The 25,705-nt window shown below is 38.5% G+C and overlaps 1 protein-coding gene across 2 annotated transcripts in view; it reads right to left on the reverse strand.

Annotated features, from left to right (window-relative positions):
- The window catches only part of FAM107B (family with sequence similarity 107 member B), a 72,501-nt gene that overhangs the window by 36,965 nt on the left and 9,831 nt on the right, over nucleotides 1–25,705 (reverse strand). The window contains exon 1 of one of the 2 annotated variants that reach the window (XM_075208673.1): nucleotides 21,678–21,847. The exons of the other annotated variant lie outside the window; for it this stretch is intronic. The gene's annotated coding sequence lies outside the window, so the exon portion shown is untranslated. Of the gene's footprint in view, nucleotides 1–21,677; nucleotides 21,848–25,705 lie in introns of those variants that run through there. 2 annotated transcript variants of the gene reach the window in all.

Genomic DNA, 25,705 nt, shown 5'->3' on the forward strand with positions numbered 1-25,705 from the left:
GGGGCTTCACTAACACATAACATGTAATATTTAATATATTTACAGAAGTGTACAATTTAAATCTATTATAGAGTCCCGCAGTGTTGGACAGTGGAAAAAACAGAGACATACAAGGTAGCCAAAATAAATGAAGACATGAGAACTGGATTGGGATGGGGGGGGGTGTCTGCTTGTGGGAGTGTCTACAATGTGGTGGGAATAGGGCACAGCTGAGACAAGAATAACAAGTGTAGCTCAAAGTGGAGAGTGGGTGTAATAGTTAAAGTAGAATAGGGGAGTGTGGATTGAGTTCTAAAAAAGTGATAGGTTTTCAGAGGGCATTTAAAGATTGTGGAGAGTCTGATCGGGTGTGGTAAGGAATTCCATAAGTAGGGAGCTGTACATGAGAAGTCTTGTAGGCAGGAGTGAGGTGTGTTATAGATGAGATGAGGCAGTGGTTAAGAGGTGGCTCCCTCTAAGAGGGTGACACAGGGGGGAGTATTTCGAGATGTATGAAGGGATGATGTTGTTGATGCCTTGGTAGGTGATGGTTTTATTAGTATCAGTCACACAGATCAATAATAATATTTGTTTAGAGTGAAAGTGAAAAAAGTGATTAAGCATTAAAGTATTTGTCATTTCCCATTGTATTCTTCTAGAATACTACAGAATCTGTCTTTTCTCAAAATCTTTATATAAGAGTTTGCGAAATAGGTGCTTGTTTTTGTATTCTGGTCTGAACTATTTACTACACAGTTAATACCGCTCAAGAAAAGTACTATAATTTTAGGAAGCGTTCACAAAATAAACTAGGATTAAACACTACTAGGTTTCTTTCATGCACATAAAGAGACACATTCTGTATATATACAGTATGTACAAAGTAACATTACATGTATTCTATGTGTATAGTTGTACATTTCATTTCTCCTCTTGCAGCAAATATGCATACAATGAAATAGGCTGTATAATACATGTTCCAACACTGGTTTAGCATTGCACTGTGAATGTATATGGCCTAAAAGCACGTCACAAATTAACCAACTAAGGATGGTAGGGGTAAGAGGGCATTATTTTAGCATTTCTTTTGATGTGCGCACATTTGTAAAGCTTGCAGCCAGTGTTTTCTCTACTTGCTCCAGATGTAGGGATTAATCAGATTTTAGTATGCAGAAATTTTTGTGCTCAGTTTGGTTGCAGTCCATCTTAATGTCCTGTGTTTGACACAAAATGAGTTAAATTCACCCTTATCCATCACTTTAATAATGCCCATCAACTTTATTCCTGTACGAGTTGTGACTGGTCCATACTATGCCATGTGCAACAGAACTGCAACGGTGTCAGCCCGAAGTGCCTGTTGTAGGCAGACTCAGAAATGTGCACTCATACATGGTGACTCCTGTACTCTCCTGCTTTGTGATAGCTTAGTAAGTAATGCTAATAATGAGCTGGGCAGAAGAAAAACAAAATAAGAGCTCAGAGGAATGATCCAAAATTGGGGATAATCTAGCAAACAGTTCAATATAATTTACAATCAAAGAAAACATAGCTTTTCTATAGATGGTATTGGCAACATGTGTCCACTCCATCTTCCAGCATTCCACAGACTTGAGCAGAAGGTTGTGTGGTTAGAGTTGCACATATGGTGGTCATTCCTTAAAATAAAAGCACTATTGGACTAAGATTTGCGATCTAACCAGAGCCATAGCTAGTGTTTAACTCCCTAAATTCCCTTTTTATTCTCTTTTATTTTACACAGACCCATATCGAATACTCAGTTGCACACCCAAAAACTTGTAAGACATATTCTAAATGCACACCCAAATGTCAAATGGTTTCAAAATTGGAAAAAGATAGGGAGGGTAGTTCTATCTGCTTCAATCAACATTGTCTGCATAATGTATCGAATGGAACACGTCACATTCATTCTATATAACCCCCCCCCAATAACTTCGCAACCATCAGGGCAACCTGGAACATTATGAGACGAACACAGGTATCCATTATTTGAAGCACGCCATTTACTCAAAGGAAACATAAGGCAATTGGCTTTCACCCTCTATCCCCCTTCACTTTTCTACTTGTCCCCCACTCTAAGGGAATAATAAATATCAGCAACTCCTCTGTTTTCAGCATGTACAAAGCTATAGACATATAGCTGTAGGGTATAGCTATGAGGATTTTCTTGAAGCAGTCTCTGAGCAATCCATGTGTAACCCCCTTTCACTGTGTGTGGTTTGGGGTGCAAGGGTTACACAGTGCACCTTCCTCCCAAGTCCTGGCTAGCTGAGGGGCATAGGTGTAAATGATTAGGGGGTCCTTGCACATGCAGATGTTTCTTTGTAAGTAGTGGGACACAGGTAATGTCACTTTGTAGTGCAGTGTCGGACTGGGGCATGAAAGGCCCACTGGGGGGACTGCAATGCTAGAGGCCTACCAGAGGGGGTGTGGCCAGCCATCATAGAGGTGAGACCAGACACTAGAGGGGGAGTGGTCAGCCCACGAAGGACAGCTAGCACCATAGTGTAGTATATAATGAATGCAGTGTGTTTATAAAGAGTACACAGTCTTGACCTGCCCCTTAGATTGGGCAGAACAGTCACCAAAAATAGGGATTGTCCCACTAGAACAGGCTTGGCTAACCTGTGGCACTCCAGGTTAGCCAAGCCTGCGCAAGACTCGGAACATTTGACAGACTGCTCTACCTGTTCTTGTCACTTTTACCACCTGTGGATGCTGGTTTCTTTAGTTGCGGCTTGTCTGGATCCTGGAATGTTGAGGGCCCTATTTGGAAAAAATAATGGGTACATTTAGAAAATTCCAACCAGCCACGGCGTTAAATCAGTAGGACCCACAATTAATACTTATGCCTTTCTCCAGTCCCAACATTAAAGTAATAGTATTCCCATTTAATAAACCTATTTCCCTCCCTCCAACGCCTGCAATAAATAAATTGCATTTACGTATAATAAATATACCTATTTACCGCAACCATCACTGACACTAAATAATTCATATTCACATTTGATAAATAGACCTCATGCTCCTTAAACTGGCCCCCCTTCATCATCCAGTGCCATGCTGCTTTTTCTCTCCCCTTCTCCTGGCACCCCTTCATCACCCTGTGCCATGCTGCTTTGGCCCCCCTTTTTCACACTCTGCCGTGCTCCCCCCTTGCTTTCATTCCTTCACTTACCTTTTCTATCGGCTTCTTTCTTCTCTTCTGTCTTTTCTTCTTCCCCACTCCTTTCTGCGATGCTCCTCACTGAACATCGGGCGTGATGACGCCACGCCCAACATTCAGTGCGAACGGAGCAGAGAGAAGTCTGAGTGCCGCGGTCATGCGAGTATTAAAAAAAAAAAATTAAGTTTCCCCTGCTCTCCCCACCAACGAAGAGGGGAGCTATCAGGTTCAGGGTCTACCGGGTGATAGCCCAGTCCCCCGGCGGGCCAGTCTGACCCTGCATACTCCATACTTCACCCTTTCTCTGTAGAGGCACACACATGGATGCTAATAGGTAGGCAGCATCTCAATGCAGTTCTGACATACAATGTGTAACTCTCGACTGCAGCTCACCCCTACTCCGTGGGGATGATTTCTCCTTTGGGCTCTGACACTTCTGTCTGTGTACGCACAGCCCCTGGCTCGGACACTCCAGCTACCATGCCTCTTGCAGCAAGTCTCAATCCAGGGTCTCTTCCATGCAAAATGTCCCCCTCTCTCTCTTGGGATTCTCTTTAATAATATGGGGTTCTCTCCCCTCTCTGGGATTAAGGACTCCTGCCCTCTTTATATGCAGGCACACTGCTGGTTTTATACACTACATACCAGGTTCTCCTGGTCACAATAGTTTCACAGCTACTCACAGTTCAGCCAGAATCACAGTGTAGCTCATCTCCAACACATAAACGGGTCCTACATCCCATAGTGTATGCATGCTGCCACTTCTCTCCAGCAGTCTCTGCTCTGGGGACTCTCCCTCTATTCAGGCACACAGTACTTGCCCTTGTGCAGCCACTGCACTCACACTCTCAGGCAATGCCAGGGGAGCTTCCTCCCCATTCTCCCAGGTCCCCAGCTACATCTCTTTTTTCCCTGTCTCCTCTGTATATCTCTCTTTCCCCCTTTCTACAGCCCTTCCTTTTTCTCAGTCACTGGAAGACTAGGATGGCTTGTCACAATAGCAACCAGCTTGTGTGACTCTTTTTACAAGCACCCAACTTGCCCTCTAGGTGACCCCTCCTGTATTCACTGGGGTGCAATATTTACTAAAATGCCACAAGGGGGCATTACACATGTATCATATCCATGGCTGGAGAACTCCCATTTCCATGCTGGTCTTCCTTTAGATGCATAACATATTTAATTTCCCCTTTTATACTACATTGTTGACTTAATTTTGTTTATGGCTTAAAAGCAAAAATATTCAAACAAAAGTTGGAAAAAGAAAGGTTGGTTTCCATAAGGCATGCAGCAAAAATGTATAGCGTTGATACCACACCTTTCCTCACATGATTAGAAGTGCTAAATACACAAATTAACCATTAGCCTCTTTCCTCTCTGACTGTACTAAAAGTTATTGGAATGTACATTAAATTATGCATTAATGGTCCCACCTAGTTGTCATAATGCAAAAACAACAGCTCTGCATTTCATGTAAATCTGTCCAGCACTTATGATCAATATCCTTCCCGTCTGTCACTGGGAAGCAGTTCAAAAAGAATGGAAAAAGTTAGTCATGACACAGAAATCTTCAAAACTGCACTAAACTCTTAGTCACAAAAGTAACAGGAAACCCTTTTTTGTGATGTATCTGCACTGGTATTTCAACTGCTGAACTGTAAAGTACAAGAGTAAAAATTAGATTTAAGCTTTCTGCCTACAATATATTGATAACATCATTATAAGAGAGTTCTGCTAGGAATTTCTTCTTGTTCTAAATAAATTGCATTTATATTGACCTCATAATCTATTCTGGACCCGCAGATTTACTCTAGTAGCTTAAAAAGGAAAGAAAACAATGTAAGTTATTTACCGTCATTTCGTGGGGGTGCCAATTACACTAAACCTTAGCAGCCAGATATTTGCTTTTATTCCATACAGATGTGTTCGCTGTTTTAATGCAATTTGCACTTGAACACATGTTAATCAATAGCAAATAAATGATCATTTTACCCAAAGCTAAAAAATTGAAAGGGGTGATAATCATCATTATGTATCGCTGCAAGTCAAAGTTTTTCACAGTTTCATAAATTGCCTAATACCACTATCCCCATAGAGGTCTATGCATTAAGCGCCGATAAATAGGCCAAGGCAGGAGAAATCTCTGATTCCTGAAACGTGTGCACTTATAGTCTGAAGAGGTCTTGCGCATGGCAAAAACTATGACCTAAAACCACTTCGGCTCACCATCTCAAACATCTGAAAGTATGTAGACTCGGGGTTGCCTATTTCTATTTTTTATTTCTAGTTGTCATTTTTTTTACATTTCTTTTTTTAAACATTGTGATTTAACATGTGCTTATTGCTGATACTTATGCATGGTGTGGATCTAGATGAAGCAAGTGATATAGCTTACCTGAGAGGTAAAGTGTCAGTTTCTTTTGCGTGGCCAAATATTTTTTTTTACTATATCCATCAAAATCAATAAAGCCTACAGGAATAGATTAGATTATTATCATGCCTGTTGGTAAATGTGCTCATAGTTCACTGCTGTGCATGAGGTCATCTTCAAATTACACTGGCAGGACTCTACGGGGCATATACAATTAGCTTGACGGTCTGCGATTACGCGCCAAACTATAATACGCGGTACCCCAATAAGGCAGATTTCCATTGCAGTAAGTCAGTCTGTCAATCAAGGGGAAATTTATAAATTTGGGTTGGTAGTGAAGTATTACTTCAAATAGACATCTAAAGCGAGAATTTAAAAAATTGCTACAGTGTAAAATAAAGTTTATATCATACGGTATTGATGCCATTCGGGGCATTATATATATATATATATATATATATATATATATATATATATATATATATATTGGAAACAGGTGATATTTCCATGAAACTCAGCTGAACAAGCAGGATGGCTGCTCCCACTAATACAATCACTCACGCAGATAAAGTTTTGATGTATGTCTGCTGTCTTCTGCCCATACAGGGTAAATAATATGAATAAAACATCACTCCTTTACATACTATGCATAGTTTTACTATTATCCTTTATTTTTTTATTGCCATCAATTATGCTGTACAGAGAATATTTATGTAACTAATACTAATGAAACACTATGTACGTGAATAGATGTGTGCTGTGTATAGGTACAATACCAAGAGAAAGGGATTCCCTGATATTATAGGTGAATAAAGGTGTGCCACAGGAGCTCCCAGGGGCGCTCTGCGATTGGATAGATGGATCTAAGCGTATCATTTTTCGTGGACATGGTCTCACTACGCCCGAACCACTGACCAATATTAAATTAAAACCCAAATTATCTACCTTACTTTTAGTCAGTAACATTTTAGTTTTCACGGTTAACATGCTCTCCAATGTAAATTTGCAATGACAGTATATAAGCCATGGTCATACCCAAGATTATCTCAATGCAAATGTTTTCAATGTCTTGATTCTCTCATAAAACTGGGACATAAAAATGATGTGTACTCCTAATGATAAATGCAAGCAAAAAAAACCTATTAGGTGCATGGAACAAATCCACTAGAAATCCATTCAGCATTCATAACCCACAGCCCTCCCTGCTCCAGACACAGCAACAGGGCGCTGCTATAAGTGCACTCCAACATAGAGCTGCCAGAGGGCTTTACTGTACTGATTGCTACAACATACCCCTCCCCTATTGTATTCACTGTGGAGCATCCCATGACTGTATCCAAAAGCACTTCTGAATCTATAGACACTTCTCTACAAACATGGATATTGTAATTGTAAAACTTCCATGCAAAGCATCATTGTGATTACACTAGAATTTTGACTAAATATACAATGCACGTATATAACTTATTGATATTATAAAAAGGAGACTGAAAGCAGATCTTAACTATAAATTACAGATCATGTGTTCAGAGCTAGTGAGTTGACACATGACAACATTATAGAAGAAATGGTTTCTATTTCATGTACAGTGTGTGGTCTCTGAGAGAACACTTACACCGCATGTTCACAGCGTGTTTCACCTACGATTGTCTGGTAAAGATGCTGACTGAGAGGACTTCCCCTAACACCCTGCTGCACAAGTTATATGAATGTACTATGAGGACACCCTGATATCTGTATTACTGAGACGAGGATCTAAGGTAGGGCATTACTTAAGCCAAGTAACTCTCTGGCAAGGTCATATATAGGTTCAGGCTACAATCTGGACACACACAAAATCAATTTGAATACACACACAATAATTGGACAAGATCTGTCCTCATGGCACTCGGCCCATCCAACAACTAGATCACTTCTGGCATCACAGGGAAAAGCTAGGTACGTTTAGGGGATGCCAATAGGGGACATCTTCTGGCCACATTTACTAACATGTCCAATAGTGATTCAAACGATTTTGATTGGTCTGAGATTATACATACTGAGATATTGGGCAAATTGCCCAAGTTCACTGCAGATATTGCAATGTGTGGCCAAGCATATGGTGCTCAGAACGTGTTTAAAAGCAAGAAATAGTTTTATGCAACTCAAGTAAACCCAAATGATTCTGCCCCTTAATAATTCATTTAGAAATAATATATTTAGTTAGCAAGAAAACTACTAGCACCAAATTTTAAATTTTCGCATTCCTATATTTCTTGTGAACATTAAGTAGAACAGGCACATGCTCTTAGAAAATAAGCTGTATATTATAGGCCAGAACATTAAAAAAAAAAGTGAGAGACCAACCTTGCATGGAAAAAACACTCCATTCCTGCTATACGACTGTACAGGTCAGCAGAGGTCACACGCTGAAATCCCAAACTAATGCCAGTTCTAAAGACAAAAACAACTGCACCAGTAAGTAGAACTGCTAACAAAGAAAGCACTAGGTTAGACTTTCTGATGTTCGCTACAACTGCTATCATTTCATGTGACAAATGAATATTTGCCACTATAGTCTGGATGCTAATGTTCCCATTAAAAGCCTGTACAAAAAGACCATTAAATTACGACCTTGAATTTAAACTCATTTACATGCATAATAGAAGGTCCACAGGGAATCTCATTTAAAATAATATTTTAGTATATGAAGACACACAAGTTAAAAGTTAATATTTGATAAATAATAAATGCCTATTTCCATCTGGCTAATTATTTTATTGCCTTAACTGTATGAGCAGGTAATTTTATTAGAGTTGAGTTATAGAACGTCTGATGTTAGACTGCAAATTAAAGTCCCAACTGTTACAAAACCTATTGGCGATTTTATTACATTCCACTGTGTTGTGGTAGCATTTGCACACTCGTACCATTCCCATGCATCACAGGGTATGAAAACTACCAAGGCGTGCTAAACCCTGGGTCCTCAGTTGTCATACTATTTTTTTTAATTTATTTTTTAATGCCTGATCACTTGATGACATACTGTAATATTTTGTGGATGCTAATATTCATATAAAAAAAGGATGGTTCTGTAAAAGGAGCAACACTGTTTTTTGATTGTATCGCAAATGAAACACACACTAAAATATATATATATATATATATATATATATATATATATATATATATATATATATATATATATATATATATATATATATATATATATATATATATATACACACACATACATATACACATACACCTTCATGTGCCACTAACTAAGACACTACAAATACAAAACTTTCCATGGATTAATAACAGATAGACTGTCTCTCAAGCTGATGTTGAAGTAGAGATCTTGAAATGAAGGACAATAGTTAAGAGCTACAGGCTCACAACTTCTGATCTAGTGTTATAGTGTAACTCTGTGGAAACTTTCTCAGTTCGAGGCACCCTTAGGGTCTTTGTCAAGGCACCCCTAAGCCAAAATAATTACCAAGTAGTCCCCCGCCTTGCTTACCACCAGTCCTGTCTGTGGCACCTATGTGAGATCGCTGAGGCACCCCAGGGAGCCATGGCACACAGTTTCTGGTATAACTAGAAGAGCACCCTCTGACATTACTTTTAAATGAAACAATACAGAGACATTTGGGATTAAGGTAACAGGTGCACACAAGTGATTGTTACACATTATGTTAGTTTAACGTTCAATATCTGAGTCAGTTTAATATTATTAATCTGGAATGTACAGGGGGCATAAACCACGATTGATTTTACCATTGTGCTTGAAGAAAGGAAAGAATGTGAGCAAACAAGATAAGGACAACAAAGAAAATGACCTCGACTTTCTAATACCTACAATCTAAGGACATGTGTCTGAAAGTAATTCATATGTAAAGACAGCCTTTATCATTCAAAGTGAAGTGATCACTTTAAAATGGGTATTTATTCAATACAAACATATAACTAGAAAAATGTCCTACATTTTTGGGGTACATAACCATAAGAAATTCAACATTTACTCATGGTGCAGTTCCCTGCTTTGACCTTGAACACTTGATGAAGAAATTAACAATTGATCACTACCACAAACACAGATACAAAAGTTAAGGCAGACCAAAAATGCAATAAACTACTTTCTTGGTTCTTTCGACTTCTGAATTAAAATGACAGCGAGTAGAACAAGAAGATTTGTCGGTCATCTATCATTCACTAGCTTGACAAGCTTAATAGTTGTATGCAGCACAAGGCAATATACACCAGGCAGGTGATAAACGGAACAGGAGCAGGTGCCCTTGAAGTAGAGGTAGCTATTTGCAAATAAATCAAATGACTCAGCTGGGCTTCCAACTGGGTTTTCCCATCCATCAAATGTCAAATACAAGCACATTTTATCTCATACTTGGAAGCTGGAAAGATTTACAGCAGGAATCCTGAATTAGATGTATGAACTAAACCTGGCCATATTTGGACACAACAAGCCAGACAAGTGACGGATAAAACAGCAGTGATCCAGCAGTTCCAAAGTAAGGTCAAACAACTGGAGGTCTTCATAATAGCTAGATATTCCCAGGTGTAGGCAACGTAATACTACAGTCACACTGGAGACTTTTAGAAAACACACAAAGGATTTGCACGTGCATTTACTTCTATCCAACTCCTCTTGAAATATAGTACAACACAAAATGTGCACATTCCTTGCTAGCGTCCCAAATAGACCAAATATTTGTGCAACATGTTGCTGCCATTTTGAAGTTGTAACAAGACAGCCAGTGTGAAACACTGCACTATAAATGATGGCACTTCTGAGCAAGCCCATTAGAGACACATGAACATTTAATCATTCAACATTTTTTTAGTATTCATGATGGATGGAAACGCAACTCCACAAAGATCAATATGTATTTTAAACTACATGTTAGAAAATGGCGATCACAGGATATTTTATTTTACCTACTTCAAAGTGCATTGATTGGAAGTGATACATACTAGGCATCATCTAGCATCCTAAAAATGGTTATATTTGCCTTCAGCAATAGATTTTTTTAATGACAAGTCATCACAGAGATCGTAAAAAAAAAAAATATATATTACAAAGAATTACACTATATTAGCGTTTTCCGTTTTAGTGGCTCTTTAAACGCTACAGTTTAAAGAGCCACTAACGCAGATCATACAATAAACAAAATTCCTTTTCTTGTATTAATCCAATAAGGAATTTAAAATACATATCTAAACTTATTTACCTATAATTAATTAAGTACAGGTAGTAGTCAGAACAACTCCATTGTTTTGCTAATTCTCCTGTGCACCCTGTGATCTATTTCTGTTCTTTATCTTTTTATGATGAAGGCAAAAAAATAAGGCTTGCTTGTCTAAAGTCAGCCACACAGTGCAATCCAGTTAAGTCAGCTGGCTAGGTCTTAGTGAAATATCTGCCCTTAGGTGGCAAATGCACTGATCTGGGAAATTAGGTCACATGTTCTTCTTGCTGCTCTTCTCTTATACAGTTGGCTGATGAGCTTACACACGGTGATGGAGGTTTTCAGTCTTTCAGGATGAGACTACGTAGTGCAGTAATAGACTAGATCGGTTTTCTTGAGCTGTATTTCAGTCTTTTATAGTCTTTGACAGTCTTAATGTGTATGTGTAAAAACATATATAATCCCATGGAAGCACTTCATGACAGTGTTTACATAGCACTTTTACAGAGAAATCTTTTGTCCGTTCTGGCCTTGAGGTGTGAATCATTAGAAATTGCTGCGTTTTATTAAGTTGCATATAGTGATTACATGTCCAGAGTTTGCTATAACAGGAGAAGACAACCCTCTTCTAATCCGACCACCTTTTTAAACAGACCTCCACAAACAAGTCGGGAAATCTTTTAGCCAGAGTACAGATAAATGGGGGACGCCTTGAATGCACAAAATGGCAGCAACTGAATAACCAACTGCCCGTATTCAAAAACAAACGCTATGGTGATGACATTGGAAATGTCACCCCCATTTAGATGCTCTGTACTAATAGCAAAAACAGTGGTAAACGTGTATTTGGACACCAGTAGGTACATATTATAGGTGGGGTATGTAATTTTGGCAGTGGAAATGCCGGCACTTCCATTGTACTGACAGGTTCCATATGTCGCTAGTGTGATTTGCGACATTGACAATGTCGCTAGTCAAGAGTAATGGAGGTGGGTCTGGGGAATAGCCGCCGGACCCACCGCCATTACTCTTAGGGGGGTATTCAATTTTCGTCCGGACCTCAGAAAAACTTGCGCTCTAAAACTATTACCATTAATACGGTAATATTGCGCGTAAATACCGTTCATACGGTAATTGACTCGCTGAATTTCAGCTCGCAGCTATTCAGCGAGTAATTACCGTATTAGTTTTAGAGCGCAAGTTTTTCTGAGGTCCGGACGAACAATTGAATACCCCCCTTAATGGAGCAGCACAGTGGATTCCGGACCATTGGGAGGTATGCTAATAGGCTATGACTTGTCAAAGGGGCAGCACGGTGGCTTAGTGGTTAGCACTTCTGCCTTACAGCACTGGGGTCATGAGTTTGATTCCCGACGATGGCCTTATGTGTGTGGAGTTTGTATGTTCTCCCTGCGTTTGCGTGGGTTTCCTCCCACATTCCAAAAACATACTGGTAGGTTAATTGGCTGCTATCAAAATTGACCCTAGTCTCTGCCTCTCGGTCTGTCGGTCACCCTCTCTCTCTGTCTGTTTGTCTGTGTGCATGTTAGGGAATTTAGACTGTAAGCTCCAATGGGGCAGGGACTGATGTAAATGAGTTCTCTGTACAACGCTGCGGAATTAGTGGCGCTATATAAATAAATGGTGATGATGATGTCAGCATTGAAAAAGTCAAAGTTGTTTTCATGTGTTAATCACTGGGACAGAAATGACCAACTACACTAATCTTTTTCCAGAAAAAAAATTATCACCGCACCAGGTAATCACTTCCCCGAATACCAATTCATATGGTTCCACCAAAAATCCATTAACGTTCGGGTGGTGCTCCCAGAACATGGGCAAATACATATTCAAAGGAGAAAGAATAAAATGTTCTATATGGGGCACACTGAACTATTAAATAAAAACTTAAATTTTATTATTAGCTAAAAACATATTCCCATATTTAACAGCTTGTAGCGAAATATTTAAAAACACAGAGAATAGATGGATATAGGCAAAAAAGGAAACCCATTTAAAATGGTGAAACAATGTCATCTGTCTCACTACGTGATGCAATATTATATCTTGCACATTGTTTTATTATTTATTGACATAAAAAAGTGCATATCAACTAGCACGTCTTATTTTGTTGTTTCAAATTAATTCTAGAGTCAAGTGATTATTATTTATTATATGAGAGTAATTCATTCACACTTGATGCTTTATTACAATTCCACAGAGCAGAAGTCATCCAATATGTTAACTGGATCCCAGACTTGCTACTGTGCATAGACAACCGATAGTCAAAGTTTTCAGCTTTCCAAATACTCTATAAAGAACTTGATACTATGTATCTATATGCCCTTAGGAATATAGGCTTATTGTATTTGTTGGGTTATTTATATCTGCAGCCTGATATAATAAAGAGGTCTAAAGCTAGACTTTAAACGGACTCAAAATTCATGGTCAGTAAATGTTATTGTCTGAAACACGCAGCCTTTCTTAATCATAAACTGCACTAATATAATTAGGTTCAACCACAACTATTGATGGCTGGTCACTTTACCGCTGTACGTCCCTTAATAGGTATTGGCAAAAGCAGCAGCTAGATCAGGGGTAGGCAACCTGCGGCTCTCCAGGTGTTGTGAAACTACAAGTCCCAGCATGCTTTGCCAGTAGATAACCAGCAGATAAGTGGCAAGGCATGCTGGGACTTGTAGTTTCACAACACCTGGAGAGCCGCAGGTTGCCTACCCCTGAGCTAGATGTATGTACAACGGAGTAACGATTCCTATAGCTATAATTGGTACTAGCCGACTGATAATATATCCTGACTATCTAGTCTTTCTACAGAAAAGCTAATGGTGGTGGTAGGTCATGTAGTAAGGCGAACACCGACGCGCGTTTTGCTGCCTGCTTTGCCAAGGCAACTGCCATCATATGCTTCACTGTTGCCTGCATACACTTATCATTGTACCGTTCTCCAGCCCTTCAGCTCAGAACTGGAAAACAAACAGTGGGACCCAGGTACACCCCATCTACTGTTCGGCATAGTCTGTCCAAAAGGCCAAGCGACTCAACTATGCACAAAAAACATAGAAACTGCGGTGCAGAAAAATGGCAGCAGGTGCTCTTGACTGAGGAGTCAAAATGTGAAATATTTGGCTGTAACAGAAGGCAGTTTATTCACCGAAGGGCTAGAGAGCAGTACAATAATGTGTGTCTGCAGGAAACCATGAATGAAATGGTGAGGTTCCTTGCAAATTTGGGGCTGAATTTCAGCAAATGGAGTTGGGGGGGATTTGGTCAGAATTAATGATGTTCTCATTGCTGAGAAATACAGGCAGGTACTTAACCATTATGCAATACCATCAGGGCGGCATCCGATTGGCTGCAAATGTATTCTGCAGCAGGGCAAGGACCCCAAATATACAGTCAATGTCATTAAGAACTATCTTCATTGTAAAGAAGAACAAGGAGCCCCAGAAGTGATAATATGGCTCCTACAGAGCTCTGATCTCAACAATGAGTCTATCTGGGATTACATAAGAGACAAAAGGATTTAAGAAAGCCTACATCAGTGGTTAGTTCTCCAAGATGTTTGGACCTAGAAGAATTAATGCATCGATGCCGTTGTGAAGACAAAGGGAGGTCACACCAAATATTGATTTGATTTAGACCTCTCTACTGTTAATTCTCTTTGCATTTCGTTAACTGCTAAAAATAAACCAGTAACACTTCTATTTTTTAAAGAATTTTTACTGTCCAGCAGTTTTTCCACACCTGCCTAAAACTTTTGCACAGTGTATTTATGAGAAAAAATAAAATAAAAAAAGATATATATATATATATATATATATATATATATTACACACACAATTGTTTGATTTGTTACTTTTTTTCTGTTGCAGCCTCCATGTTGCAAGATCTGTGACATTGACCAAGTTACTGAGTAGTCCTTGTATTTTTATGTAAATATTAAAAGGATCTGACCTCTATTAACCGCTGCAAGTAAATATCACAGAAGAATGTCATCATTGCCAAATATCTCAAGGGCATCAGATGACAAGCCTAAACTGTGGTCACATGGTTCATAAATGAAAATGATGCAATTACATTTTATATGGAAAATGTGAAATTCTGGACTGCTTGGAGACAAAAGAAAAGTACAAGAGTGAAGTACAGCTGTGTAATTTACCATGGGTATCACACTGCTGGATCTTACGCTGCCAGACAGCATGTTTTTGATTTTCTAAGCCCATTTACCATGCAAAATGCTTTCCACTCTGTCCAGCTATGCTTGGAATGGCCTGCTTAAGACCAGCATTAAATAGGACTTGCGGTCAGGCCGCTAGCCAGACACGAGCTGCCCTTTTGGAGAACAAGTCTTACATGAAACAATATTTTTTATATTTAAAGGACAAATAGCAGATAAAATACAAGTCATCTATACAATAAAACTTTGTTTGACAACAATAAAAGTGTTACCCACTTTAGGACAACTCTCTCCCCCTAGGACACCCTCCGCTTCATTAGATATTTCCCTAGACAGTTTTGGTGGGGGTCCAGCCTTGACAAATTCAGGATAATGAAATTTTATTGGTGCTTGAGAAATTAAAGCAGAATGATCCTTAAACATTCCTCCATTGTAAACACACTGAAAATATTCTTATTTTTCAGATTAAAATTACAGTGTGGGAAGCAATCACCATCATTTCTATGGCACCACAAAACTCTGCAACACCGGACAGTCTGTATAATGGATCATATAAAACAAACAATAAAAAAAAAAAAAAAAATTGCATTTGGGGTTTTTTGTTTTTTTTACTGAAGATCTGATTAAAAATTACACTGGGACTTCGTTAAATGTGATAATGAATGTATCTAAATCTACAATTCTAAAATGTACTAAAAAGATAAAATAAAAAAAAAATAAAGACAGTGTCTCGACATTAATTACAAGAAAATCTCTGTATCGCAAGTTACTTACATGCCATATACAAAACTGGTTTAAAAAAAAAAAAAAATGCGTACACTGTAGTTAGTTATCTTTTTAGGATCTATAAAAATCAGGGACCAGACTAAACAAATGACACATTTTGGTGGGTTAAAAGTAAAGGTGGCATTGGGGAAAACAATAATGTAATTACAGTTTTTTTTTACAGTTCATTTAGATTCATTTTAACATAGTTATAATATGCGATAGAAAACAAATGTAACATATTGATAAATAAAACTAATATGCCACATATGCTATCAGAGAAGCTAATATACTTGAAATGTTTTGTTTGTTTGTTTTTTTAAAAAATAAATAAAAATGTAAAACAGTTGTTTAAGCCCTTTGTTAGTTTCTTTGTTGTGGACTCCAATATGATTTTATGTGACAATGACAGGACCACTCTAAACAATATTTAAGTGTCAAAAATTAGATGTCAAGTTAGTTCACTAATCTTGTTAGCGCCAGTAGTCCTAGGAAGGCAGAGCTTTTATTAAAAAACAAAAGTTCTTGAAAGACCTTTGATCACACTGTAACAGCATACTAAGACAACTTTCAGAATTGTTCCTTTCCTTGGGACAGAGATTTTGTGATAGTTTGCTGGATTTCATTACAACCAACAGGAGGTTGTTGTGAAAACACTGACACATTTTGTTCTATGACAGATATCCTTTTCTTGCTGTAAGAATGCTTGAAGAGTTTGTGTACGTTCCTTGGCAATATGCAAGCGTTGCCTCGCATTCATATGCTGCAACTAATCTGCCCACTTTCGTCTTGTAGCGGTTTAACAGTTACACTGGTTAATGTCACAGTGAATTGCCTGTACATTTCTATACCTAAATTGGTAATAGCTCCAACGGCAAGTAGAAAGGAACAAGGGAGTAGCCCTGGTTGGTTCTACATTTAATGCACTGTGGCTGCCCTCATTCTCTATTGGATGTTTTTTAAATCAGCCAATCAAGAAACTTTTCCAAATTAATTTGCCGACAGTGGATCTCCGAAATTCAGATATATTTCGGAATTTGCCATTATAGGATGGAGAATCGATTTGATCTGCTAATGATTATAGGACAGGTGGGTTGATCCATCTAGATCATTGTTGGCTAACCTGTGACACTCAAGGTGTTGGGAAACTACAAGTCCCAGCATGCTTTGCCAATATATAGCAGCTTATTGCTGGAAGGGTATGCTAGGACTTGTAGTTTCACAACTCCTGGAGTGTCACAGGTTAGCCAACACTGATCTAGCGCATACAAGAGAAGATCACACAGTTTCGCAAGAGACTTTGTTCTCTTGTCATTGTACTATGGCAACTCAAAAGTACGACAACAAAAACACCTTTTGCTGCTAGAACCTGATGCATAGTATGTTTTTTATGTTACCAAACAAACGTTCTTCAAATGTAAGAAAAGTTCTGCCTCCTCCCCTCCCCCCTCCAAAACTAGTAAGGTATATACAGTATATTTTCTTTGACAGGTCGTGCATCAAGCAGTCTGTTAGCTGTCTCAATGTATATGTACAGTATTACTATTTTAACAAATTACAATTAGTTGTCCATTTTATTTATACATTTAAAGGTAGGCTGTATTTCTGCATACAATATAGGAATAACATTAATTTATTTCTGTCTTATAGACAGATTAACACCACTGTTCTTTGTGTTCATTAACCCTTTACTGGAAAATGCACATATAAGTCTATAATATTGCAAAGAGCTACTGTTATATTTTTAAAGTGATTTCTTTTTTTTTATACCATAACATGTTCCAAGGTGTGACTTGGTACAATAAATAAAACAAAAAAAAACCACATGCACAGAGTTAGACGTGGAATCTACAGGTCCAGAAAATTGACAATAATGACACACTGGCTTCACTGTTTTCCAAAAAGCTCTACAAGAAAACTTATATAATGGAAATTTGCTTCATCTAGTCAACGTATTAGGCTCATGTGAAGTTTCCACAGAAGTGTGTTGGCATCGCAGAGCCTGCACACATTCTGACTAGAGCAAGAGCCTGGAACTGTTACTTTCCACTGTAAAGAAATACAGATTTTATAAATGAATGGAAACCTCATAACAATCTTCCATATAATGTTCAAAACATCAGCTGACATTGTGCAACAAATACTCAATAGTAAAGTAATATGTGACTTCCTAGATAACCTACAATCTGGGTTCCATGGCAGCTTTTGGCATGGCATGCTAGTACTTGTAGTTCAGCCACAGAACATCTATGTTTGTGCCAGTTTATACAGCCTGTGCCCTCTGAGCATGAGGCAGTAGGGTGGCACTGCAGATATGTGCAGGACTTGTGCCAGTGAATCCATCTCATCACATAATTATACAGTCATGGAGAAGTGCCAGAATTTGCAAGCATTTACCTTGAGATTGCTTTTCTACAATACAGTGATATATTATGATTTTAGGCTCTAAATGTTCTCAATTAAAAAAAAAAAGTTTTTAAAATTATTGACCATCTATTCTGCTCTCCTCTGCGCATTTTCATTGTGTGTTTATTTTAGTTGCCTAGTAACAATTCATGACAAATGGTTCCTAGCCAAAAGAATCTATATATGGTTTAAAATGAAATGTTTCCATGAACACAACTGACACCTATCAGCAGGTGTCTAAATAGAGTATCAGAGCTAAGTGGCTTTTCCCCACTCTAAGTACCTAAAATCTCTAGGATCTGGCATTTGGGATCTAAATTATTACCGAGTCCCATTCTTTTGGGCCTGCAAAGTCAAACTATAGCACCATAGCCCTGTCTAAGCTCCAGTTTGGTCAATAGCAGGTTGAGAATCAGGAAAGTTCTAGTATGACAACAGTATGCTCCAGTGGCTCTGTAAAATACAAATAACTGTGTCATAATACTCACATGCCTGTTGTATGAGGTCTGAAAATGCTGCTTCCCCAGATGTGTGTCCAGTCCCTTATTAAACCTCTATATGGTGCTGTATACAAATTTGTAATATTTAATTTCCCTGGGCAGCATTCATCACACACTCACGGTTTCAAGTATCTTTAGGTTGATGGCCTGCATACAAAGCGAATGTTATGGTGTCAGCAGTTAGATCACATAAATCAACCACAAAGTGGTTTCCAGCCTTACTGGCAGCTTCTAGACATTTGTCCGCATGCAGACCAGGTTTCGTCCACATTGAATTTTAAATGTTATTACTAGAAATAAAAGCCAATTTACAAATGCTTGAACAGCACTGGGCAACAATAGCCCAATGTGTGTAGTATATGGGAATGTTAGAGTCCAATCTGCGTGGAGCCTACCTAGGTTATTATATATTGTCACTGAAACTAGAGCATGAAAGGACCACATTTGCCAGTTGCTCAACTACGTTTGTCATGCCACTAAGCCAGCACACTGTGGGTAAACAAAACCAGCAAGAGATGTGTCAAGAGTTGCCTATCCCTGCTCTAAGACTCAGATGGAATGTGTATTGTTTACTTCTTGTCAATATGACGTTGCTAGAAAAGCTATACAGGTAGGGCAGAAACACACCCACACACTTTGCACACAGAAAGTAACCACACCGTTTTACAAACATACTACAAGCAATTACATAAAAACTGTAGTGTCAAATCTTAACACCATGTAGCAAGTTGTGACCAAATATCAGATTCTATAAACATTCTGGTGTAGATATTCTTTGAATACTATTAAGTTTGTGTTGGAATCACAAGAAGAAGCCATCAGCGTTTGCAAGTACTTTTACATACAACTTAGGGGCAATTGTGCTATTTAGATCATCTTAATAATGGCACAAACCGAAGTCATAAAAAAAATAATATTAAAAGGCAGAGCTATATCAGTCCAAGTCTACAATGAACGTAACAAAATGTCATAGATACTGGCTATAAAGAGGAAGTTGATGGCATAATTAGACTTATTGAAATGAATGGAACGAAGTTGCAATGAGAGCCATTTATGAAAGTAGAACATGGTTTTGTGTGCCGATTTGCATGCCTGTATAACAAGCGTCTCAATTAGCATGTATATGCTATGCTTGATGATGTACAAAAGTATAAATAAAAGTTTGCCCCCTACAGAATTGAGCACCTGCACCCCACAAGTAGATTACATGTATGAATAAAAACCCTCTGTATGTACAACAAATATTTACAATCCAGAAAACAGATACTTTTACACTGTCAATGCATAAAATTGATTTACAGATATTATTCCTACAAATACACAATATCACAGCCAAACCTGCATAATCATATACAGTTTAAGTTTCCACGGTCATATCAAGTTACAGAGGATTGCAGCGTACAGACATGAATATTAAATATTAACAGTTTTGTAATGTTCTTATCTGCTAAAGTTAACTGTTTGTATTGGAGATATTATCTAAAATTATGGCTCATGCTATAAACTATTTGCCATTCCATTTTTAAATATGTTTTGGAGCGTCCTTTGCTTTTTTAAGCAATAGAAACATGAAAATTCTTATTCAATATGAAAAAGACAGCGTTATATACAACTATTTAAATTACAAATCAATTATTTTGACTGAGGCATTACTGGTAAAGGGAGAATATCCCTTTCACTCCCCAAGAAAGGTCCTATAGTCTAATGTTAGATTATATATTCTTACACTATGAGTGCATTACATATGTACATAGATTGGTTTAGGACACTAACAGGCATATTTTGTTTTACTGGATCACCTAACCAGATACAGATACAGGACCGCAACAGTATCAGCAGTAAGAACAAAAGAGTATACATTATGGGAAGTCTGAATTAAACATACCAAACAAAAGCTAAACAAATCAAACTGAGAAGGACACATTGGCTTCAATTTGTGGGCTATATTTACTTTATTACACATCATTAACTAAAACATTCCATTATCTAATGCTTTCATTGTAAGAAGCAGCAATATGACTAAAGCAGAATACAAACTTCAGCTCCTCAGTCTTTGCCAATCAGAACTAACATGTTCAATACCTCTCTGCATGAAAACAAGCTGAACATTTATTAACTCCCATGAAATAAACCACTTAACCACCAAGTTATTTTAGGAATGCATTAATTGCAATGTATATCTGACACATGGAATACAACACAAGCTGGACTGTCAGTTACAAAGGAAAAGGTCATGATTTTAGGACAATAGCAGCAACTCCTGTCATGTTCTGTTTTCAAGTCATTTGACAGTCATAGGAGTCTACAGAAAACAATATGCTTTGCACGTTGCTTGTGTCTTTACACTATTATATTAACATGACATCAGACCAATCTACAGTGGGTTGATTTGAAATGATTATATCGTGATGACATCCTTGCATAAATATGGTGTGGCAGGATATTCGGGGCTCATTTAAAAGCATTTGAAGCTGGTTTTGGATTATCCTCCCTAAACCTCTGGGGTGATCAAAAGGTGATCAGATGGCACAACCCCTCCCGCTCTCCCCTGATAAGATCATTGTTTACACACCACAAAGTTTCCCTGCATCACAGCTGAACGCGAGGCCAGAACTAAGAACAATTGCGTTTTACAATGTGTCCTTACACCTCCTTGCTGTAGAACACATTTAAAGCAATGTGCTACCATATGCTACCAGCATGCTTTAGCCAACTCCCTATCTAATCAAATAGCTATAGTCTAATAGGTACATTATATATATATATATATATATATATATATATATATATATATATACACATACAGGCAAATTGTAACTTATTGTAACTACATCATCTGCATGGTCGTACTGAACTGATGTACAGGATGTCATACACCACAGTATTAATATTCCTAATCAGTCAAAAGACTCCTTGCTCTGATCTCTCAGTTCTGTTTTAGATCAATTGACCCTTCAACTCCAACCTCCAAAAAACCTAATCCTTTTATAGTATTTTGTCTCAATGAATGATTAACCCGCAGACGGATGTACTGGGCTACTGTTTGTAATCTATTCCCTGCACTAAAAGTTGTGAGCAGACATACCTCACGGCCAGCTAACGCCCTTTCTCTTTGAATGACTGTTTTCTTGCTACAATGTCAGGCTTGAGATTCCTTGTCTCTGCTTGCAGACTATGGTCTGATGTATCCGCTTCCCTGGGACACTTCTCCAGCCCTCTTTCCTCACAATAACCTCCAGCAGTAAAGAGCAGCTCAGAGGGGTGGAGAGGGGAGTTGCTAGCCCAGCTCCCCACGCCAAGCCCCTCCTCTGATGATCACACAACAAGCATGTAGTGTTCCCATGCCCAGCCTGTTTTGTTTGTTGAGATGGTCTGTAACTAATTTAACTCTCCTCTAATCTGTATAGAGATGATTTCATTTGATCAAACCCACGTTTAAGCAGTGACTCTCTAACCGAATGTCTGGGAAACTGTGCCCCCCTCCCCCTGTCTTCCTCCTAGTGCTGTGTGTGTTACTTAGAAAATTACTTTTAGATAACTGAATTAACTTTACCAAATGTTTAATAATGTTTAGCTCATGTAATTACTTTTGCAAGTAGATTTACATTGTAATTTATATTCTTGTATGCTGCTATTTAGATAGATTTCATTGATAAAAAAAAGTGTCTTTGGTGCAAAAGTGTTCTACTTAGGTTTCCTTTATACCATAAGCATCAGCTGTTTTACCTCAGTATGTATTCCCTGATCCAGGGGCAGGCTGGGCTGGGTGGCAGGAGGCATCTGACCCCCTGGGCCAGTCCCATAGTGGGCTGCCTTAAGCTGGGTCACTTGACCACCTGCATTTTTTCCCTTTAAAATTGGCTGCTGATTTGAGTCTTGCCCCCCAGGCTGAAGTTTGCCATCCCTCCCCTGCCCTGATCCTCCTCACACACAGAAGTAGCCAGTGATACCTGAAAAGAGGATTCTCTTGGTGGCTGCAGTGGGGAGCCATTGTAAAACCGCTGATTCAACTTCTCAAAGGTAATTGTTAAGAAAGATTGGTAACATTATAGTGTTCCTGCATCATTTTGTTTTGCATCCTTCTGTTAATTACCTCAGATTGAGACAATTTCAACCAACACACAGGGGCAGATTCAGTTACCCGTGAGGTGCCATCGAAGTAGCAGTCTCCGCATGATATTCAGCTAATGATCTATGCTCATTTTTTACTCACACCTCATAGAAGTGCAAGAAAATATGGGCAAAATTTTAATTAATTGCTGATTTTGTGTGGATACACACAACCTGCGATGCTACTACAGCACCTCACAACTAATTGAATCAGTTCCTTAATTGTGCTTTACAGTGTTTTTGAGCACAGAGAGAATTTGATAAATGTTCCTTTTTTACTGCCAATTGTGAATACATAGCGGATCATTTAACACGTTCCACAGACTGTTAAAAGGAAATGTTTCTGAAGGAAGGAGATTAATATCTTCCCAGCACTGGGTGTAGCCTTATTTTAATGAAGAAAAAGTCAAGCGGGGAGCAGTAAAAGTATATTGCTGTGTAGCAATTTAATTCATATAAAGAGGGCATCTGTAGAGTAATAGTTTCTAGGACCCCATATTAATACCCACTACTTATCCTTTATACCAGTCCTGGCCAACCTGTGGCTCTTCGGGTGTGGTGAAACTACGAGTCCCATCATGCTCTGCCAGCCGTTATCCAGCAGATAGCTGGCGGGGTATGCTGGGACTTGCAGTTCCACAACTCCTGGAGAGACACAGGTTGGCCACGCCTGCCTTTTACCTATGCTGCTGACCTTCTTCACCACACTGTACGTATGTTGCCCAATTCTTACATCAGCCCTGATCTGCTGTGCAGTGAAGCATGTGGCGATATGCATCAGATGAGGTAAATAGAGAAACAGGATGTGGCCTGGTTAGCACAAGCACATGGCACCAGTTTAGCCCTGCAGTTCCCTTTCTGTCACAGTCTGAATCTGATCATTAAGAAAACTACAGTCATGCCTGCCTGGAAGGCCCCATTGCTTCAAGCTATGGATGGCCTATAGTATGAATTTCAACATCTTAAATGCAGGCACATATTGCCCAAAAGCCTGCCATCACCTTGGGACGGAGTTCCCACTTTTTTATCCTCCACAAGTGTTGCACCTTGCTGCATCTATTTCAGGAAAATCTAGGAGTCCTCTTTTACGGCTTATACCCTCCCCCTCTATCACAGACCGCAAATACAATGGTCAAAAGGGTAATGTAATACAAATTCTTCAAATGTACACCTTACATGCCATTTCCTTGTGTGTGAATACATCAATCTACACAGAGCATTTCTGTTAACTATGAGACTGCAATGCTGTCACTTAGATTCATGTTTCCATCACAATTTACCTTTTTGCGTCGTAGTATATAAAAAATACAAAATTACATCACAGAGTGAAACTGAAGAACAAGACAAAGAGTGTACAGGAAAGAGTTAGGTATGTATTAATATTTCACTTATTTTAGTATACTGTTTAGGTCAGAGTACATCCTCTTTGTGAAGGAGAACACGGTTTGTATATTTCTATCAAGCTTTCTTCTGTGCCATTGAACTGCCCATGACCCAGACAGTTCCCTAAATATGGTTTTTGTTGTGTATGAATTTGTCTGGGAGTGAATTTTACAGGTCTCATCACAATAGTAGGCTTAATTGCCCTTTAATATCAGTTTGAGCATTTCCTGCTTGATATAATCTACTAAAGCTGGGTACACACTACAGGTTTTTCACACAATTATCGAGCCAATCACACGATAAATGACTGTTAGGTCCGATATCGTATTAGTGTGTACGCACCCACCATCATGTTTCATCGTACCAAAGTACACCGTAGCATTTCATTGGATTTTATAACTGAACAAAAAATGTTTATAAACTATGGATCAAATAAGGCAGTGTGTCTGTACTCATGACCAGCAGTGTAGGCAGATCTCCAGTTTACAGAGTCGCAATCTTTTCAGCAGATGGGTACGATAGATGAAGACCACAGATCTGAAGGTAAATATTGTAAAAAGTGTATAGTGTGGACACATGAATTGGCATGCTGATCGGGACTTTCAGTCGTTGGAAAAATCGTTAACGATATCGCATCGGGAGAAATATTCTGAGCAGCTGTAGCTCCGAAAATAAAACAGATCATAATTGGATGTTTTGTGCAAAATGTTATCTACACAAAAGAGCTATAAAGTACACTACGGAAGGTTTTTAAACATACATTTCAATTGTATAACGCTGAAAGTGTCTCACATACAACTGAAGACTAAGTTAACCTATAAATAAGAGTAAGAGCTGCTATGTTGCTTTCTGATAGCATGAGATTTCTATATATACCACAACATCAAAATGGTCTCCCAGATGGTTATATCTATGCAAACTTTACTTTCTTATATCACATTGCATCTTAATGAGCAATGTTTTGGTTTTGTTATTGTTTAAATAATGATTCACTAATAAGCAAATTACAGGTGATGCAGCCTGTAAGATAGACAGGTCTCCAAAGAAAATCCCTTACAGAATATCACAGACTATGGGGGAGGGATATTAATTTCCCCCCGACATAATGGAGCATAAGCATATTACCGTTACTACAGTAATTTTAATACTGAGCCGCGAGCCAAAAGCCGGTGTTGAAATTACTGTAGTAACGGTAATAGTGCGCAGGCCGCTTTACTTTTGACAATAACGGTGCCAATTGAATATGCCCCTATGATATTATCAAGAATCTCAAAAAGCTTACCCACCAAGAATCCCTACTTCTACGGGACAGTACTGCTTACCTGTGACTGGAAGGGGATTAGCCTCAGCTAAAATGGGCATCATTTGTGTGGAAAGGGGGTATTAAAAAAAATTGTCCTTATTTTCTAATTGTGAATGCTGGCAGGTAAGCATAATGTTTACAATCGATTAATATGATAGGTGAAAACCATAGTATAAGGGTGTCCAGATTTGACATATTCTGAACTTAATGTATCTTTCAGATATGTAGATATGTACCTTGTGCTGCAGATAACTGGTAAATTGCGAAGTGTCCTTCATTTCCAGGTACAGCCCAGGTCGTATTGCCTCCGACTGTTA

The sequence above is a fragment of the Mixophyes fleayi genome, chromosome 4 (assembly GCF_038048845.1).
Source record: "Mixophyes fleayi isolate aMixFle1 chromosome 4, aMixFle1.hap1, whole genome shotgun sequence".
NCBI classification, from domain to species: domain Eukaryota; kingdom Metazoa; phylum Chordata; class Amphibia; order Anura; family Limnodynastidae; genus Mixophyes; species Mixophyes fleayi.